The sequence below is a fragment of the Talpa occidentalis genome, unplaced genomic scaffold (assembly GCF_014898055.3).
Source record: "Talpa occidentalis isolate TD23 unplaced genomic scaffold, MPIMG_talOcc4v2.1 talOcc4.12, whole genome shotgun sequence".
Taxonomy (NCBI): Eukaryota; Metazoa; Chordata; class Mammalia; order Eulipotyphla; family Talpidae; genus Talpa; species Talpa occidentalis.
The window spans coordinates 36263931-36286329 of record NW_023601212.1 but is presented as its reverse complement, the minus strand read 5'-3'; the positions used below and the strand labels follow the sequence as shown (position 1 = coordinate 36286329).

The window sequence follows — 22399 nt, the reverse complement described above, 5'->3', positions numbered from 1 at the left end:
CACCCACTCCCTGACGCTGTACCCATGTAAGCACCTGTTTTTCACCACTTCAATGGTGACCCACTTGGGAATTCTCCACTCAGAGAGCTTTACTATCCTTTCTACCTACCTATCAATAAATTTCTTGCTTATCTGGGACTTTGGTCTCGATATTAAATTCTTTTGTAGTGGAAGACAAAAACTGAGGACGAGCCTGCCTGGGTTCTGTGACTCGGGCCTGCTCCACAAAAACCCAATTCACTCTGGCTGCTGAAATGCACAACAGAAGACATTAGCCTTACATCAGCCATCTTAGACACAACCGTACCAGTCTTCCCTGCTGGCTGAATACGCCGCACGTGTTCACCCTCAGGATCTGTGGCTTGGGGGACCCTCTTCCTGAGGTGCTCTCCTTAGGGTATGGTCATTTTTGTCCTCCAAGCTGTGACGCCAACATCGCCATGACCTAGGGTAGCTTCTCTGATGTACTTCCCTCCCCTGGATCCAGCCATTTTTAGCACTCATCCTGATTTACTATTTGCATTGACCTTATAACCACCTGAATGTTTTAGTTAATTAACTGTATTTTGTTGACTCCAGGAGGCCATCAATTTTGCAATGTGCTATTATTTTATGTAGCCCTCACAAAGCAAAATGCTATCAATTAAACTAACACATCATTTCTAATTTTGACTTATGATTATATACAGAATTAAAAAAAGCTCTTGAGGAATTAGACATTGATTTTATTATCCTGTATCCCTCTTTTACTTATATAAGTAGGAAGATATAAGTGACGTGTTGCTTATTGTGTTGTGGTAAAATATCCAGTTATAGTCATTCTTTCAAAAGTGACTATTAGTCTAATTAATATAGAATTTAAGTGCTCAGCTTCTGGTCTCTCTGCAGCCATAGTAACTTTTTTTTTTTGTTTTAATGTCACATCGTAGGTAACCTTCTCAAAGGTGATTTATTTTTTTTTTATTTTATTATTTTTTTAAAGATTTATTTATTTATTTATACAAGCACTGGGTACAGTCAGAAGCGTGGGAGGGCGAGAGAATTCACCAGAGCCAGAGCGGGGAGCAGAGCAGGCAGAGGGACCGAAGCACACTGCCGAGGGGAGCAGCGGGCGGCAGGAGAGGTCTGCGCGCCATGTGGGACCCTCCTCCGGTGGCCGGGGAGCAGCCGGGGATCGAACCAGCACTACAGAGGCTGCGGGCAGCTTCGCAACCCAGTGCTCAACCGCTGCACCACAGGGGAGGCCCCTCAAAGGTGATTTTAATGGCAATTCAACCTGGGTAATACTAGCAATACTGACAACCCAACTTAACTGGTAGTGATATGTCCTACTTTTAACAAATTTGGACACATTCAGGACGTGACAGCTACATCAGGCTGCTGCCTGGCCAGCAGCAAGCTGAGGAAGACACCTTCCCCTAGCAGTACATCTGATTTCAAAGCTGCTAAGATGTGAAAAACACATGTCTTAGATTCAGCACAATAAGCCAACTGATTACATATTTATCGTGCTGCATACAGCCCTTCCACCTTGAGATACGAGGTGTATGGTAGCAGGACACTCGCCTGTGTATCTCTTGTGCCAAGCGCAAGTACTACTTAAAACTGAGGAAGGATTAGGGTCAAAATAAGGGGGAGGTGGGCCTCCCCGGTGGCGCAGCAGTTGGGTGCTGGGTTGCAAAGCTGCCCGCAGTCTCTGCAGCGCCTGTTTGATCCCCGGCCACCGGGTGAGGGTCCCACATGGCGTGCAGACCTCTCCTGCCACCCGCTGCTCCCCTCAGCAGTGTATTTTGTCGGTCTGCCTGTTCTGTTCCCTGCTCTGGCTTGGGTGAATTCTCTCACCTCCCATGCTTCTGACTATACCCAGTGGTTGTATAAATGAATAAATAAACCTTAAAAAAATAAGGGGGGTACAATTGAATGGGGAATGTAACCAAAATGAAAATGCATACATTGTGCAAAAATGAAAAATGATGTAAGAATTATATAAAATAAAATATTAAAAAAAAGAATAAAATGTGCTCTTTCTGAAAGCTGAGTCTTCACCATCCCGAGTGACAGAGGACTAGGTAACAACTGCAAATGAAATTTCTCTGTTAATTTAGAACCAAAAGCATTTCTGAGAGCTTCCCTGAAATGCCTAGGTGTTATGTCTCAGCGCTATCACTGCTACAGCCTGAGTTTGATCCCCAGCCATGGAGCTGACCCATATATGGTCTTTGGTCTCCCTGCTGCTCCCCTCAGCAGTGTATTTCAGTAGATCTGCCTTTTCCATGCCCCACTCTGTCTCTGATGACTGCTCTTACCCTCGCACCTCTGCTCTATACCCCAGCTCTTCTACACACACACACACACACACACACACACACACACAAAGAATTTCTGTTGTAGAAACTGTGCCTTAATGGTTTGTTGCCACCAGTAAGAAGAAATGTCATCTTATCTTCCTAAACAAAGACACTGCTTGAGTGCTTTCCTTCGAGTATTCTAGATGACAATGAAGTGTAAAAAAAAAATAAAGGGATCGTTGATCTACTCTAATAACCTCTAGGCAGAAATCTTCATTCACAGAAAATTGGTAAATTAGAGATCAAATTGACAAATGGTACTATAATACATCTTTGACTATATTAAAAATATGACAACACCCTTTAAATGCAGGCAGTCTCAAGATTTAGATACTCACTGACATGGTAAGCTTGCCAAAAGACTGGGAAGCATCAAAAATTCAGGTAGTACTTGATAAAACTCTTATTCTTGTATCCAACTGGATGATTTAATCCACCTCAGTTGCTATTTACTCACTTCTCTGTTTTCTTTGATGCTCTCATTTTATAGTTTCCTCATCATATATTGACTAGATAAGAGTTCTGACTTAATTCAATAAAAAACATGCATCTCCCCCCAAAAAAATTATTCATAAATGACATAATCTTGACATGTACATAACCACATAAATGTAAGGCATATAAGTTTTTTTTTTTGTCTTATTTTGTTCTTACTTTATAAAGTTATATAACAATAAGAATTGATCAGTGACCTGTTTGGGTTCCCTGCTGCCTCTTTTGCAGCCTTTTTCTATGGGCCTCTTCCACTGTGATTTCTTCCTGGTGTCTACTATTTGCATTACTTTTTCAATTCTATTTATATTCTGTAGCATGAGTAAGGTAGGCTTACAGTACCATTCTCTGGGCCTCCCTGGTTATGCAAGGGGTTAAGATGCAACCTATGAAGCTATCCGCAGCCACTGAAGCACAAGTTCGATTCCCGGCCAGGGAACCACACACATGGCACAGCAGACCTTTCCTGTCTCACCCGCTGCTCCCCTCAGCAATGTATTTCAGTCAATCTGCCTGTTCTGTTCCCCACTCTGTCTCTGGTGAATCCTTTCACCCCCCACACCTCTGTTCTGTACCCCAGTTCTTGTATGCATAAATAAATATATCTAAAAAAATTATTTAAGTAACCAAATAAGCTAGTTCTATCAGATAATATGCTATGTCTTGTATAAAATGTATAAAAGAAAATATAAAGAATTCTTTAGCTGAAACTTTTATGCTCTCATTGATGGCATTAGCTTTTCCTCATGTAACCAAAGTCTTACATGGAGATTGTGAGTACAATTAGCTGATTTGTGAATATCAAACACACTTTTTTTTTAAGATTTATTTATTTATTTATACAAGCACTGGGTACAGTCAGAAGTGCGGGAGGGTGAGAGAATTCACCAGAGCCAGAGCGGGGAGCAGAACAGGCAGAAGGACCGAAGTACACTGCTGAGGGGAGCAGCGGGCGGCAGGAGAGGTCTGTGCGCCATGTGGGACCCTCGCCTGGTGGCTGGGGAGCAGCCAGGGATGGAACCGGCGCTGCAGAGGCTGCAGGCAGCTTCGCAACCCAGAGCTCAACTGCTGCGCCACCGGAGAGGCCCTCAAACACACTTCTTAACTGCCTATCTTTCCATGTTCTGAGAATATACCAAATGAACAGTCTTTTTTATAACATATTAACAAATCTGTTAAAACAAGTAGAAGAGTAAATGGTTGCCAGCCTCCAATAAAATGGCATCCAATAAAGATCATTTTACCAGTTTTGAGTAACTGCTATATTATTGGAATGGTATCATATTGGAATGGTATCATAAATAAGATTTTGGCAGGATTTTAGAAGCTAAGGCTTCTGAAGCTAAATTTCTTTTTGACTGTTTTTAAAAAATCTTAAGTAAAGTTGTGATGTTATCATTATACATCCAGCTTCTATACACTTCTATACACTGAAGAGAACACAGCTGAGAGTCCCAATACGGGCCCCATATTTGGAGCTGTCCAGTATGTGATGGAGATGTTCCAGCACCCTCGAATGTGATGGTGTTATCCGTGGCAAATGCTTTTGTCCTTTGAAAATTCTATCCTATTGACAAGCCTCCCTGTGTCCATCCAACTTCTAATTCTCTCATTCTCCTTCCCTGCACTAAACAGCATCAATCACTCGTACTCACTGAGATGCTATCATGTGTATAGCATGTGACACACCAGACCCGACTATACGGAATATTCACATAATAAAGGAATATAAGTTCAGTGTTATGAATTCCATTTGCTTGATTAAAAATCAAACCAAAATAACAAAAAACTGAGGCTCAAAGAGGATGTGTTACCTATTATCTGGTAGGGCCCTGGGCCTCGAAGTATTGTGTGACCAAGTCTATCAGTAACATTCACAAGGGACTTGACCTGATGAAATTGAAGCTATCCAGCCGGCACCAGAATGAATGCCTCCTCCTGCTATGGCCCCGTACCAGTGCAGACATGGGCCGGTGACACCCTGGTTTACTCTTTCTTTCACCCAATGACTCACTGGTGACTACTATGCCTCCTATCACCCACTAAGGAAATATACAGGAAACATGAAAGAAGCAGATGAATTTTTGGAGAGTTCTGTTTCTATTATACAGCATAAACCAAGCTGTGTACCTATGGATGGATGTTCAGGGATTACACATACAGACATACATATAGGCAAACACATATGCAATGTCATCTTTCGAGTACTATGCACCAGATAACTGCTACAAAAATCAAAAATGCATTATGAACATTGAATAGTGGTTGAAATTTTTTTTCAGATGCTAAGCCTCTCTAAGGAAATACATGCTATTAATCACAGAACATCCTAAGTATGCTGTTAAAAGAAATGATTGTGTTGGACTAGAAAATTTATCACATATACAAAATGGAATTCTGAAATGGAATAACATGCTTCATTTTAAAAAGCCCAGTGAACACAAGCGGACCAAGCCCAGGCACTCTGGACGTGAGGAGTCTGAGGAATGTGGCTCGTACGTCTGAAGGTGCTCTCTCCACATGAGTCTCATCCTTTGCCCGCTTCCTTATTTATTAAGCACCTCCGATGATTCAGGATAACTAAGCTCTGAGAACTTATGCTCCATGCCCTTAAGTAGCTCACAGTCAGCATTTTGGTTATGATCAGGACATTCATTAGGGGTAATTTGGTCTTAAACAGTAGAATCCCCTCATTTGGATTAGGTAAAAAGGGGAATTGGGGCAGATGAAGTGAGGTCTCCCAGGGCCCAAGGTGTTATGTAACTCAGACCTGTCTCCTTAGACCACAGGCCAGATCTCTGGGCTTCAGTCACACTTCCTTTCTCTTTGAGGACTGGCTGTTTATTTTCTGAATGCACAGAATGGAAAGCAGCTACTTCTCGCAGCTGATCTCTCACTGGCCTTCTCCTCATTACAACTCAAGCTTTCTACAAGAGGGAATCTGGTGGACCCAGGTCAACGCACGTGGGGTAGGTCATGCCTGTACTGCTTTCTTGCCTCAGCAAGGTCTGTGGCTATTCTCTCAACAAGAGTGGTGGTGGGGGGGCCTCCCTGGTGGCACAAGGGGTTAAGATGCAACCTATGAAGTTATCACAGCCACTGCCGCATGAGTTCCACCCCTGGCCAGGGAGCAACCCACATGGCATGGCGGACCTCTCCTGACTTGCCCACTGCTCCCCTTAGCAGTGTATTTCAGTCAGTCTGCTTGTTCTGTTCCCCACTCTGTCTCTGATGAATCCTCTCACCCCCCACACTTCTAGCCTCTACCCCAGATCTTGTATGCATAAATAAATAAATCTTTAAAAATAAAGAGTGGTGGGGAAAGCAGGTGAATGATTGCTGTATCTGGTAGATTAGAAATTCAATAGTCATGGTTAGATGGCATAAGATTCATAAAAAAAGTCAGGACAATCCCTGCAACAAAGTAAGTTCTAAATAAACTGTGGCTAGACTTTCAGTGTTTATGATACCTCATGGGGTTTGGTGTTCTGGGGAAAGGAGCCCTAAGACCCATCACAGGCCATGCAGGGGCACCCAGCTCAGCTCTGTAGGAATCCAGAAAGGCATGGCAGGGTGAGCTGGTGAAGGATGAAGCGGAACCATGCAGTGATGACAACAATCTGTGAGAAAGATGGGCTGGGATTATTCAATATGAAATTCCACAAGCTGTTTTCCAGAAGTTCCAGGTTGTGAGTTGCAGAATCTCAGGGTGTAGGTCTGTGCAAAGCTGAGCAAGATGAGGATTGAGAGGCTTGAAGAAGTCAGACATGAGCCTTACTCAGAAAGTGATCCCACTGATGTGACTCCCACCTGCCCCCTGCAGTGGGAGAACCATAGATTAGATGATAACAGGAAGGCGGGGAGGGAACTCAGTTAATAAGAATAGCAGTCACCAAGCTGCACAGCATCAAAGGGAGTGCTCGAGGAAAGGCCGGGATGTGTTTACTTCTGTGTCCAGCAAATTTGAGTTGCCTTAATGATAGCTATGAGGTGAAAGACAGAGCTACAGCAAAGTGTTCAGAGAGTGGTCTAGTGACATGGGCAGAAGTTTGAAGAGAAAATATCTGGAGTAGATGTATGCAGAGCTGTGGGAATAGAGGTAGAGCCAGGAACTCTCAGGCAAGCTGGGAAGGATTCTCAAACACACAAGGTAACATGGGGTGGAGTGGGAAGGTGAAGGGGTGTTCAGGCAGTGGGGGACACTGTGAGGGAGGGATTTTCCCAATACAGAGGAGCACATGGGCAGAGCTAATTCTGTGAGCTCAGCTTTGGGATCTGAAAAAGGAGGCTGCCAATAATGCCAGATCACTCAGACACAGGAAAAGACCAAGCACTGTCTACCACTGAGTCTTTGGAGACTGGGCTGCCAAGGCTGTATATGACTTAATGATCCAGCTGCTGTTGTAGGACAATGCTGGAGAAACTAAATAAAGCACCTCTAGTATCACATGGAAGCTTCCAGCTAAAACGCAATAGACTGAACCAGCATGGTTACCTCTCCTTCACAAAACCACAAATCAGCCCCTCCCAGTGTAGAAAGACAGTAAGTTATGCCCAAAATTGACAAATCTAAATAATGCAGTGCATGCAAAGAAACAATCAAGAAAATAAACTAGGAAAAAAACCAAAAAAACAAACAAGAGTCCTGTGGGAACCATTACTGGTATATAAGAAAGGAAGGGCAGGACCACTGCCTTAAAAGACTTCTGTTTGGTCTTGGTCTTTATTTTTCTTAAGCCAAGAAAGTTCCTATTTTTTTAAAAAAAGGATGGCTCTTCTGGCAGAAAAATGTGCTATAAATTTACATTACAAGAATAAAAATTATATTAGTATGAAAATAAATATATCAATGAAACAAAATAAGTTGCTCGGGAACAGCAGCATGTATATGAGAATTCAGTATGTGATAAAGTTGGCCTATTCATATCCTTTGGGGGAAGAACACCTTATTCAACAAATGATATTGGAAGCTTTGAAAATATATTAAGTTAGATTTGTCTCACATCACACATAAACATAAATTAGTATTTTATGAACCAAGATATTGAAGTTCTGAAAAAGGAGACTGTATAAGTTTCCTATTGCTGCTATGACATAAGCATCTGAAATAGGTCTTACTAAACTAAAATGAAGGACTTTCTCTGGAGTTTCTTGGACGGAATCCATTACCTTGCCCTTTTAGCTTCCAGAGTCTGCTTAAACCACTTGACCCTCTCTCAGTTTCAAAACCAGCGATGACCCCAAGTCTTTCTTACACTACATCGCTCTGATGTCTCCAGGCCCTTAACTTCCCTCTTTCATTTATAGGAACCCTGGTGAATACACCTTGATAATCCAGGATAATCTCATTTTATTTAGTTTTTAAAAAATAATTTTATGAAAGTAATATTTCATTATCATATTACATAAACATTATATAAATTCTATATTCCTACATTATACTGGCAAAAATAAGCATTTTATAAATTGCAACATCGTGCTATGAGAAAGAGATTTGGTGTGCATGTAACTTTTCAAAAACACACTCTTTCCAACAGCGAATAACATGGAGAGCATGATTAGGCTGTGTGAAATCTTTGTCAACATTTGCTCTGCAAGGCGCATTCACCCTGCAACAATGTGCGTCTGTCATCACTTTTATGCTTTATTGCAGATAAAACATAAGGAATTATCTTGCCTGCCAGCCTAAGTACTTTTAAGAAACAGTTGAATATGTGGGTCAACTCCCTAAAAGATTTTACATCACATTTTACTTACATACAACATAAAATTTTAGAGCAGAAGGGAGTTAGAGATTAACAAGCCCCATGTTCTCATTACACACATGGAAAAAGTAAATACCACACTAGAGAATTCACTACGACTCAAGCAGTCCGTGGCAGGACAACAATCCTTTCCCTACAAAACCAGCATTCCTCAAGCTTCAGCCCCAAACACTAGGTCCTCCAGTTGCCTTCACAACATATTAACACTACTGTGAATATTAAGTGCATTAAAATTTTTATCCTGCATTATCTCAGTAACAAAAAAGTATCTTTAAACATTGGGCCAATACAGAATTGCATCCTGAATGAATAAGCTGCTACAGCAGTTTCCCATATGATGCAGCTGTGAATAAGAGACAGTCAATCCCTGCCCTTCTGTAGCTTGTCAACATACCTTCTAGCAGGAGAAAGTGGGAATTTAAAGAAAAGTAATGAAGTGGGATGATGGCATTAAAAAAACAAAAACAAAAACAAAAAAACAACTTCATAGGACTTGAACATTAGGCAAAAACCTGAAATCACAAATATGCCAACTGAAATTTACAGTGTTATTTTTAGAATTAAAGAAGTAAAGCATATTTGGTAAAGCTAGAGTGCTACAAAAAGCTAGAGTGCTACAAAAAGAATACAGCCCCTTTAGTATCCCACACTTAATAGCGTTACCACCAATTTGGTAAATCTCACATTGTTGCCCCAGGCCCTATGGGCTTATAGACTGATTGGTGGTGCTGGTGGAATTCTGCATAAAAAATGCTACGGGGTTGATTGGCATCATCCATTGTATCTAAAATTATTGTGGTAACAATGTACACCATCACCCTTAGCACCTTCTTCCTAATGGAACATCTGAAATTTTCATTCTGGAATTCTATCTGCCTTCACCAAAAGGCCACTTAACACCCAGACCAAGTTGCCCTTTGCTGCCACGCCGGACTCCCACCTTCAAACCTCACACCCACCCTCATCTGGAGCACAGGGCTTCCCATTTGCAGAGACAGTCCAGGGTGTCGCCAGTGCTTGCCTATCAGCCTCTCTCCCCAGAAAACACCGAGTTCCTGCAAACAGAAACAGGCCGAGTGGCCTGTGTCCTTCACCGTTAGCCGACGCTTGCCAGATGGTAGGCTTTCATAACTGCCTATGTTAGAGAGATGGACATCTTCTTTTTAAGAACAAATGCAATAAATCCAAGTTGTGAGAGTTAATGTACTATAGGAAAAAAAGCAACTAATGTATATCCCCCAATCATATTTAGAAAAATGATAACATATTCTGATAGATAAACCTTTTATTGGAAAAATCCACTTTTTTGGTTTAGAGAAAGGAAAAGTTTATTGAGGAGAAAAGGAACAGAAATAAAGTCAGAAAAATCCACTTTTAACAAAAACCCAATGAAGAAATGTATGTTTTCCAGGCATTTATTTTATACCAAAATTTGCATTGATAAAGGTATCACTATATAGTTCTTTTAAATAGCAAAATCCTTTGTTAAATTAAATTTGTTGTCTAGTTTTCTTAATGTCATGATTCTACAACAGGATTTAATAAACTTTGATGTTTCCTCAAGTAATTTTTTAAAGATTTATTTATTTGTTTGTTTATTTATTTATTTATACAAGAACTGGGGTACAGGCCAGATGTGTGGGAGGGTGATAGAATTCACCAGAGACAGAGCAGGGAGCAGAACAATCAAACTGACAAAATATACTGCTGAGGGGAGCAGTGGGAGCGACAGGAGAGGTCTGCAGTACCATGTGGGACCCTCTCCGGCCGGCCGGCATCATCGAATCTGTGCTGTAGAGACTATGGACAGCTTCACAGAGCAGCGCTCAACCGACTGCGCCACCAGGGTAAGCCCTCCTCCTTAAGTTTAATACAAAGAACATACCGAAGCTCTTCTAATATTTGATGAATGAGAAACCCGAGGGGTTAAAGCAGGTGTTCTTTTGGCCCCTTGCTACAGAACACATGGTGTGCAAACACGCATCATGCATGTGATCCAGAAGTGTGTTATATGCCAAATCTCAGGCCACCACAGACCTCTTAAATCTGCAGAATCTATATTTCAACAGGATCCCCAGGTGGTTCATATACACAATATATTTTGAGATGCACAATAAATTTCAAAATACTTCCATCCATCTACTATTCCTTCTTTATGGTCTGCATGTGTTGCTTCAAAATAAACAAAATAAAGTAGCTAAAAATGTAAATAGTATTAAACACACAGGACAGCTATATCAAGTATTTTTATGGTATTTTGGATTTTTTCTGAGTGCTTTGAAATACACATGATCTCATTTGATTCTTTCATTATCTGCTCTATCAATACTACAGAATCATAACCTTCCAATTGTCAGATGACCCAGAGGATTATGTAGTTAGTGAGAGTTGGTAGGACAGTCCATCCCTACTGCGGGCACCTGATGTGCCACGCTGCCTCCTCCCAGCATAGAGGGCGGGGAAGGAGGAAACGGAACTTCTGATAGGTATAGTTGAAAAGTAAAATGAGTAAAGTAACAGACAATAAATGGGGAAAGGTGAGCACCAGGTGCCCCAGGAGAAATTACTATTTGATAACTGGTGAAAGAACAGGTTCACATAGATCTGAACTGAATGAGAAATAAGCTCCTGGGACAAAAATGCAATCAAACACTAGAGTAAAGACTGACACAAAAGTTACATGTGGAAGCTATTGCTTTCAAATGGATGCTGGACAATCCAGAGATTTTCACCTGAAACAACAAAAACTTCACTACTGTGTTATAATTAGTGTCAGCTGCCTATTTTCTTGGGCAGTGAAAAAACTCTCTTCCTTGAACACCAGCCTTAATACTACACAGTGACAAAATTTTGGGACCCTGCCATGTCTTAATAATTTCCCTGAACAAAAAAGCCCAGAAAAAAAAATGAGGATAGACAACTACGCAGGCTGGTGTGCAAATTAAATTCTAATTAAACCATTTGAGGGCCTCCCCGGTGGCGCAGCGGTTGAGCGCTGGGTTGCGAAGCTGCCCGCGGCCTCTGCGGTGCCGGTTCGATCCCCGGCTGCTCCCCGGCCACCGGAGGAGGGTCCCACATGGCGCGCAGACCTCTCCTGCCGCCCGCTGCTCCCCTCAGCAGTGTACTTCGGTCCTTCTGCCTGCTCTGCTCCCCGCTCTGGCTCTGGTGAATTCTCTCACCCTCCCGCACTTCTGACTGTACCCAGTGCATGTGTAAACAGAACAAACAAACAAATAAATAAATAAATAAACATGCCTCTATTAAAAAAAAAAAAAAAAAAAACATTTGAATATCAGAACAAATATAGCACAAAATTGTAATGCCAACTAGCATTTTGTTTATCAGTCATTACCATAAAACAAAGAGCAAATATAACCGTGTTACTTTAATAAGGTCATAATTAGAGTCAATTACTTTAGCACAAAATGTGAAGAATCACAGAAGATTCACATGCGTATTCTAGAGGAAGATATGAAGGGATTGAGCTCACTTACAGCCATTCAGTGCATTAAAGACTGTGATAAAATAATCTATGAAAATGGTGTAGTTTTCGAAACATAAGGAAACCAAAGAATGTTAGTTCTTATCTACTTTCACTTGAATTTCTTTAGAGGAATCCTCCAAGATTGTAACTTTGATCTCTCTCTCTCTCTCTCAAAGCCTTTACTCTCTCTCACCATGTAGAGAAAGTCAATGCCAAACTCTTTCTGAGAACAACTTTCTACCTGCATCCTCCTCTGGGTAGCATCTCTGGCAACTGAAGAAACATCCAAACTTAAGCCTCACTTCTCATTTCTCCCTTCTAATTTCCCTATGGTTGTTAACATTCTACTCCTTTCTGGCTAACATAGACATTTGGAGTTATTATTAGAGGAATCTAAAACCAGCCAATTCAAAACTCTGTTTAGTGATTTTATGGATGACATCTCTCCCTTCTTTTCTATTCTCAGGGCTAATGGTTCTATGTAGGCTTCAGTGATGTCTCATCTGGCCTAGGTGAATAGATTCCTGTCCTGTTGTCCAATCCCCTTAACCTGGCTTCCCAGCAGCAAAGGGCTCAAGAGGCCTGGCCCCACCTGACCTTTGCATAAAATAACTTCTCTCTGCACCGGTCCAGCACACTCCTGCTTGTCCTTGGTACTAAAACTGTCTCCTCTTTCCTGCCCCTATATCTCTACTTACTCATGTTTCTCAGTCTGTAACATTCTCCCCAGGTTCAGTTCTTGAGAAGGTTCTTATCTATAGTGGGTTGCACAGCAGCCTCCCAAAGATATAAATTCTCCAGTGATTATTACCTTCTATATCAAACAATGTGATTAAGTTCAGGACTGTGTAAGAAAGATCACATCCTGTATTAGGCATATGAGTATCCTGTGCAATCTCAAATGTCCAGTTTAGGAGCCAAGGGCTAGCTGATATGCACAGAGTGACACATGGAGCGGAGACAGAAGCCATGCTGTCCAACCCAGAAAGGTCAGCAGCCCAAAGAAGTCAAAGAACAGATTTGCCCCTAGAGCTCCTAGAGCATGTGTGGCCCTGCTGATATCTCACTTTGGGATTTCTGGCCTCCAGAACTGTGAAATAATAAAATTCTGTTGTTTTAACCCATCAAAGGTGTGGTAATTTGGTGGGGCTGCCCTAGGAAACCAACATGCCATCTTTAGAGTCTAGTTCAAATCTCATTTTCATTTCCATAAAAGGATCCCTGACTCTGTGGAGACGGTAACTCACCCCATTTAGAATTGTTCCAGCATCACGTTTTAACATAGTAATAAACACTACATTAGTAGCATGTTATCACATTAACTATGTATATATATTAGTTTCATGCATGAACATATCTGCCATATGTATACCATGATATCTGAACATAAATACATGTATGTGTAAAATGTATATTCATGTAAAATGTTATGCAATGGGGCATACATGTATATGTGTATACACCTATATTAGAGATGATGCAATACTTTTAAAATCTCCATATTATCTAGCTAACACGAGGTCTTACCAAGAGCAGAGATGCTCAGTAAATATTCATCAAAAAAATCATTTTTTAAGTCTTCTGTGAGTTCTCTTACTATCAAATCTCCAAGTTCTTGCTGTAGTTAGACAAAAATTTGAGCTGTGATCCATCATACTTAAAAAATCTAAGAACTAAGAATGCTGTGAGTAGAACGAGAGAGTGTGCTGTAGGACGTGGTCTTCAAGGAATGTAGATGGTTCACAAGTCACCCCATATGGCCCGTTTTCTGTGGGTTTTGGCATTTTGACCCTCAAGGAACAAAGGTGTGGACTTTGGTACCATATCAGGGTTTCAGGGCCCTGGACTCTGGGCTCTGAGCATGCAGAGTGAGGTCACAGGATGCTTTGGGGAAGCAGGGTTGTTCCCAAATCAACATGCCTAGGATTTTCTCCCTGGTACTGAGATCATGCAGCTCCCACAATGCTCTAAGAGATGATGGCATCATCTTAAGGGAGCTATAGAGCTCTTCCTTAGAGTGCAGTAATAGAGTGCTATTATCACGAATACTTTGTATGAAAAATGAATGCCTATCCCTATTAAACATGTTGCTTTACCCTGATGGTAGAATTGAATACACCAGAGGGGTAAGCGGAAGGTGAGAGCAAAGTGTGGACGGGCCCAATGGACTATGGTAAAGGTTTATGGGTGCCCTGGTTGTAGGGGAGATGTGTTAACATACATCTGAAGAGGTGTAGTATTATACCACTGAATCATACTCAGTGTTGCAAAGCAATGTTACCTCAAAAAATGAGTTTAAAAATGCTGTCTTTACTGTATTTTCACAGGTGGTTACCCACTCCCTCCTTTCATTCTTCCCTCACACATTCTGTCCCTCCCTTTCTTCCCTTTTTTATTTATTTACTTTTTAAAAATGTATTTATTTATGTATACAAGAGCTAGGATACAGGCCAGAGGTTCAGGAGGTGAGAGGATTCACCAGAGACAGAGTGGGGAACAGAACAGGCAGATTGAAATGCAGAGGGGAGCAGTGGGTGAGACAGGGGAGGTCTGCTGCGCCATGTGGGTTAGCTCCCTGACCAGGGATCAAACTTGTGCTACACTGGCTGCAGATAGCTTCACAGTGCTGAGATTTAACCCCTTGCACTACCAGGGAGGTGCTCTTCTTCCCCTTTTTTATAGGAAGTTGTGATTTCCTCTTTGGTATAAGGAACACTTCCAAATGAGGAATTTTTAGTTGGACTATTTTAGAAAATAACCGATTAGCCATTAACACATCCACAAGATATTAAGACATATATCTCTTTCTGTTCTATATATGAACATGCTGGAAGGGAACAAATAAGTAGAAAGGGGTCTTCAACCAAAGTATGTAGAAGCAAGTAGAAACCCCGTCCTTCTTGGGATTCTTATTTACTTCTGGCGTTCAAGAAACTACAAAATCTGGCAGCTGCCTGGACTTTCAAGGTTTGGTTTCATCTATCTGTTTCCACACTTGGAGATGGTATTTATGGGATCCCAAAGCTCTTTGGCAAAGAGCTCTTGGGAAACCACCTCTGCCACAGATGTGGGATGCACCTGCCTACCCAGGGCTCCCTGGTCATGTTTATCTATCTCACAGCATTTACTGTAGTGGACAGAATTTACTGGGCTCAAGAGGCTCCACACAAAAGGGACTACCAGGGGAGGATCCTGTCTCTTTTTTCTTTGTTTTGTTTTTAAATAATTAATTCTCAGGAGTAAGCTTTATTTATTTTTTTAAAGATTTATTTATTTATTTACACAAGCACTGGGTACAGTCAGAAGCGCGGGAGGGTGAGAGAATTCACCAGAGCCAGAGCGGGTAGCAGAGCAGACAGAAGGACCGAAGTACACTGCTGAGGGGAGCAGCGGGTGGCAGGAGAGGTCTGCATGCCATGTGGGACCCTCCTCCAGTGGCCGGGGATCAGCCGGGGATTGAACCAGCGCTGCAGAGGCTGTGGGCAGCTTCGCAACCCAGTGTTCAACCGCTGCGCCCCCGGGGAGGCCCGGATCCTGTCTCTTTTACCACCATATCTTTAGCAGCTACAGAGGATGGCTCACAGTAGTTACTGTATTCAGCAAAAGGCTGAAATCAAACATAATTTACTTCCAAAGGGTGCTTAAATATCAGGAAAAGATTCAGGGCCTCCCTAGTGTCCTAAGGGGTTAAGACACAGCACTGTGAAGCTATCACCACCCACTGAAGCACGAGTTCAATCCCTGCCAGGGAGGTGACCCACGTGATGCAGCAGACCTCTCCTGTCTCACCCACTGCTCCCCTCAGCAGTGGATCAGTTAGATCCACCTTTTCTGCTCCCCACTCTGTCTCTGGTGAATTATCTCACCCCCTGCACCTCTGGCCTGTACTCCAGTTCTTATATGCATAAATAAATAAATCTTAAAAAAACAGGAAAAGATTCACATTTTCCTCATTGGTTATATTATAAAACTGGTTTTACATTACAAAATCAGTTAAAATTATTTAAAATAGCTTAAGTTTCTTTTTCTTAAGACTAGTTTGTATTTTGCATACAGATTGCTTGTAGACATTAAAAAAAATCGTTGAATGGCAACTTAGAAATGGATTTCATTCTGTTTTCTGACTTTATTTAGATCATGCTTTTAAATACAAAAAAAGCAGGTTACTAAAAAGTCAAGCCTCCTCCCCTGAAGCGGCTACAAACTGGCTTGATCTATACCTCTGATCTGAATGTGGAAAGTTAAGGCTATAAATAAAATTAAAAAATAAAAACAAAAATGCAGGAATTGCTAATGTCAATTCTTGTCACTTTTAGTTCAAAATACTAAAACAATTATTGCCATAATATTGACAAAAAAAAACCCACATTAACAAAAAATTGGAGAGAAAACATAAACTATATACAGATGATGCAACTAACATGGGTGTGGGCAAAGCTACTTTCATTCTTATCACCGAGCTTTTTTTGTTGTCGTTGGTATATTTTTTTTTTTATTTTTCATTATTTTATATATATTTTTACATCATTTTTCATTTTTGCACAGTGTATGCATTTTCATCTTGGTTATAGTCCCCATACAATTCCCACCAACCGTTCACCCATGAACTATCACCATGGTCCCTATTGCTCTTCCCACCATTGTTTTGATCCTACTCCCTTCTCACCCCATGTAGTATGTCTGATTTACTCACCAATCTTTATTTATTTATTTATTTGTTTGTTTGTTTGTTTGTTTATTTATTTATTTATACAAGAACCTGGGTACAGTCAGAAGTGCGGGAGGGTGAGAGAATTCACCAGAGCCAGAGCAGGGGACAGAACAGGCAGACCAAGGAAATACACTGCTGAGGGGAGCAGAGGGCGCGGCAGGAGAGGTCTGAGCACCATGTGGGACCCTCACCAGTGGCAGGGGATCGAATCGGTGCTGCAGAGGCTGCGGGCAGCACTCAACTGCTGTGCCACTAAGGAAGGCCCTCACCAATCCTTTTTCAAAAAAAGTATTTGTTTATGCATACAAGAACCGGGGTGTTAGGCCAGAGGTGTTGGGGGAGAGAGCACACACCAGAGAAAGAGTGGGGAACAGAACAGGCAGACTGACAGAAATACACTACTGAGGGGAGCAGCAGGCAAGATAGGAGAGGTCTGCCTTGCCATGTGCATTAATCCCTGGCTGCAGTAGCTGCCGAGTGCTTCACGGTGCTGACACTTAATCGCTTGCACCAATAGGGAGGCCTCTTATAACCAATCTTTACCAAAACTGGCACCTGTCATAACCACAAAATAGACAGGAGGCATCTGGGGTACTAGGCAATGAATAAATAGTTGAAAAATGTACTTAAATCCTGACTTTGCCCTGATCTACCGTGTGGCTTCAGGCAGTCACTGCACCTCTCTGTGCCATGGTTTTATCAGCCTACAGGGCAAGGAGATGGCCTGGACTACATCAAAAAACTAAGTCTACTAGTTCTAAATTTAAAGAGTATATAAGGGACTCCCTGGTGGCGCAAGGGGTTAAGTTGTAGCAATATGAAGCTATCAGCAGCCACTGCAGCACGAGTTTGATGCCCTGCCAGGGAGCTAACCCATGGTGCAGCAGAACTCCCCTGTCTTGCCCACTGTTCCCCTCAGCAGTGTATTTCAGTCAGTCTTCCTGTTCTGTTCCCCACTCTGTCTCTGGTGAATCCTCTTACCCACCCCCCATACCTCTGGCATGTACCACAGTTCTTGCATGCATAAATCTTTAAAAAACAGTTTATGAGAGGCCTCCCCTGGTGGCACAGCGGTTGAGTGCTGGGTTGCGAGGCTGCCCGCAGCCTCTGCAGCGCCGGTTCATTCCCCGGCCGCCGACAAGGGCCCCACAAAAAAAAAAATAAAATAAAATAGTTTATGAGGGGGCCTCTGCAGTGACATAGCAGGCTGAGCGTAGTGTTGTGAAGCTGTCTGCAGCCTCTCCATGTGGGAGATATCCACATGGCAAGGCAGACCTCTCCTGCCTCGCCAGCTTCTACCCTCAGCAGTGTCTTTGGTCTGTCTGCCTGTTCTGCTCCCCATTCTGTCTCTGGTGAATACTCTCACCCTCCCACACCTCTGGCCTGTACCCAAATTCTTATATAAAAAATAAATAAATCTTTTTTAAAAAATAAATAAGTTTATGAAATCATCAGAAAAACAAACTTTAGACACAGACAGCAATGTACCTAGAGTAAGGTACAACTTTTGTCACCTAAAGCATGCTGTGAAAAATGGGCCTCGCCTTGTGGCACAGCGGTTGAACTCTGGGCTGCGAAGCTGCCTGCAGCCTCTGCAGCACCGGGTAGATCCCCGGCCGCCGGGTGAGGGTCCCACATGGCACACAGACCTCTCCTGCTGCCCGCTGCTCCCCTCAGCAGTGTATTTCGTCAGTCTGCTTGTTCTGTTCCCCGCTCTGGCTCTGATGAACCTTCTCACCCTCCCGCGATTCTGACTCTACCCCGGTTCTTGTATAAATAAATCTTTAAAAAATAAAAAAATAAAAATTAAAGCATGATATGAAAAATACAGAAACATAAGACAAGAACCCTGACACATGACTTAATGTACTCATCTAAACACTACTGTTCATGAAGTGCTGTTTCCCAAACATTGTTCAAAATGTTTTACATTCAGAGGCTAGCTTTCACTGTCACTTTATAATATGGGTGGTTTTCTTTTGTGTTTGGCTTTCAATCACTGATAACTGCAGGGCCTCCCCGGTGGCGCAGCGGTTGAGCGCTGGGTTGGGAAGCTGCCTGCAGCCTCTGCAGCCGGTTCGATCCCCGGCTGCTCCCGGGCCACCAGAGGAGGGTCCCACATGGCGCGCAGACCTCTCCTGCCGCCCGCTGCTCCCCTCAGCAGTGTACTTCGGTCCTTCTGCCTGCTCTGCTCCCCGCTCTGGCTCTGGTGAATTCTCTCACCCTCCCGCGCTTCTGACTGTACCCAGTGCATGTATCAAACAAACAAACAAACAATAAATAAATAAATAAATAAGACATGCCTCTAGAAAATTGAAAAAAAAAAAAATCACTGATAACTGCAAAGGATGGAGAAATTTCCCAAGAATACATAGCTAGCAAGTATGCATCTAGGGCCTCCCCGGTGGCGGAGCAGTTGAGCACTGGGTTGCGAAGCTGCCCACAGCCTCTGCAACACTGGTTCTATTCCTGGCTGCCGGGCAAGGATCCCACATGGTGCGCAGACCTCTCCTGCTGCCCACTGCTTCCCTCAGTAGTGTATTTCATCAGTCTGCCTGTTCTGCTCTCCCCTCTGGCTCTGGTGAATTCTCTCACCCTCCCGCGCTTCTGACTGTACCCAATGCTTGTATAAATAAATAAATCTTTTAAAAAAAAAAAAGAATATGCAGCTAGCAAGTAATAGGGGTAGGATTTCATCTCACATCTTGTTACCCTTAGTCATGATTCCATACAGCCTTTCATCAGCTGGATTTCTTTTTCACGTTAATGAATTTAATTAACCTCTATTAGTCTAAGTTGGATGCTGCATGATACAGTATATGGATGTCTTTAAGAAGTTATTTTTTCGGGCCTCCCTGGTGGCACAGGCAGCTGAGCGCAGTGCTGTGAAGCTGCCCGCAGCCTCTGCAGTACCGGTTTGATTCCTGCTGGCCACAGAGCAACCCATATGGCGAGCAGACCTCTCTTGTCTCACCCGCTGCTCCCCTCAGCAATTTCATCAGTCTGCCTGTTCTGTTCCCCACTCTGTCTTTGGTGAATCCTCTCACTCTCCCACACATCTGGCCTATACCACGGTTCTTGTATAAATAAATAAATCTTTAAAAAAAAGTTTCAAAAAAAATGTAATTAAAGTAAGAAAAAAATACAGTTCAAGAATTTTACATTTTAGTTTAACTTAAAACATAAATATATATCCCTGTGATGAAATTCTAATGAAGTACAAAGATATTTTCCTTGAGTATGTCTCATACTCATAAAATTATTTGTACTTTCTTGTATAACTCATAACTAATCTATAATGTCTGATTTATTTTTCTTAAAGTAAAACTTAAAGACACATGTGAATGAATACACACATCAAGCCCTTTGGAAATTCTAAATTTACTTTATTTCCACTCCTGTTTAATAATCCAGTTGTCACACTTACACTTAAACAAGATCATTCTTTTAGAAACTCATTATGAAAGTTTGGTTTAAGTATTAGATTAATCACTATAAATACACCAGTGCAGAGTATATTAAAAAACAAGATCCAACAATGTGTGGTCCACAGATACCCAGCTTAAATATAATGACAAAAGTAGATTAAAAATGCACAGATAAGTATCCTACTTTCAACCATGAATAGATCACCAGAAGAAAGTCAATAAGAAAAATACACTGCACAATAGAACAGACTGACATAATATTACAGAATACAAAACTCAGATGCAACCAAGAGCTTTCAATAGGTGAATGGATGAACAAATTGGAGTACAACCATACAATGAGATGTTTACTAGCAATTCTAAGAAGTGAGCTATAAAGCCTGGACAATATATGCAGGAATTTTAAAGGCATCTTGCCATGTGAAAGAAGCCAATCTAAAAAAGCTGTATGATATACTATGATAAATACACGAGCTTCTGAAAAGGTATAACTATGGAGATTGTCAAAGATTGATGGTTATCAAAGATGTGGGGGAAGGGATAGATGAATACCTGGAACATGGGGTATTTAGGATAATGTAACTTACATTATGATACCTTACAGGTGAATACATGTCATTATACTCTCATGAAAACCCACTAAAGGGCCTCCCCGGTGGCGCAGTGGTTGAGCGCTGGGTTGCGAAGCTGCCCGCAGACTCTGCAACGCCGGTTCGATCCCTGGCCACCAGAGGAGGGTCCCACATGGCGTGCAGACCTCTCCTGCCGCCCGCTGCTCCCCTCAGCAGTGTACTTCGGTCCTTCTGCCTGTTCTGCTCCCCGCTCTGGCTCTGGTGAATTCTCTCACCCTCCCGTGCTTCTGACTGTACCCAGTGCTTGTATAAATAAATAAATAAATCTTTAAAAAAAAAAAAAAAACACAAAATGCAGAACACCAATGTGAACCGCAATGTAAACTATGGACTCTGGTAGATAATGATATGCCTTGGTTGGCAATCATAACAAAAGTACAGCAAATAACAAATGTAGAAAATGGTGCAAGAGGCTTGCAGGGTTGAGGGCCAGGGATCTTTCTATGCTTTCCTCTCAAATTTCTTGTGAATCCCAAATGGATCTAAATTGATGTCAATTAATTACATTGTACCAAAAAAAAAGTATTCAAATGAATATTTTTGGAAGCCAAACACTGTTTATTATACTCACATTGTGTTGTGTCACACAACACTTAATTAAATAATGTAGTGACATTAGTATGTCCAACTGGAAGACATCTATTTGGAAATACATCAAGAGAGCCTTGGGGATAGCTCCCTCACTGATACAGCAGAAAAGCACACAGAGGAAGCAACACAAAAGCATGTCAGTAATGCAGGAATTCATCATATAGTACAATGTATGCTGCTTGATTCTAAATATTTCCATTAACTGATTAGATACAAGTAATAAACCAAATCATTACAGCTGATGACAACTGAAAGTTTAGTGTCATGTATATACGAAGTTCCCACTGAAATACATAAAAAGTTTCCTATTAATCATAATAGTAATTTAATTCAAACGTGTAAAAAATTTGTTTTTCAAAGGGGTTTTGAGTAACAGGGTCCAGTTGTTCATAAAATCTTTTATTTATTTATTTATTTATTTATTTATTTATATAAACACTAGGTACAGTCAGAAGCACGGGAGGGTGAGAGAATTCACGAGAGTCAGAGTGGAGAGCAGAACAGGCAGACCCACGAAATACACTGCTAAGGGGAGCAGCGGGCAGCAGGAGAGGTCTGCGCGCCATGTGGGATCCTCTCCTGGTGGCTGGGGATCGAACCGGCGCTGCAGAGGCTGTGGGCAGCTTCGCAGCCCAGCACTCAACTGCTGCACCCCCAGGGGAGGTCCAAGTTCATAAAATCTTATCTCAAGTGTCTAACAAAATTATCCATGAATATATATATAAAAATTAGTATTAGTCCCAAGTGAGAAAGGTAACACTCTAACATGTGTCTAAAACAACAGCAGCTGTGAAAACAACAGCATAGCAAAGAAGAGACGGTCTCAGGCAAACTTCACTCCCAAATTTGTATTTTGTACAATAAAATGTCACTCTCACGGTGACAGGTGATTGACAAGGATAATGAAGTTGTTAGACAGTTCCATTTGGGTTCTACGACCAGTAACAT

The 22399-nt window shown here is 41.9% G+C and overlaps 1 protein-coding gene across 2 annotated transcripts in view; it reads right to left on the bottom strand.

Moving 5' to 3' along the window:
- PDGFD (platelet derived growth factor D) overlaps positions 1–22399 on the bottom strand; it is a 248377-nt gene that overhangs the window by 209291 nt on the left and 16687 nt on the right. The window lies entirely within an intron of this gene.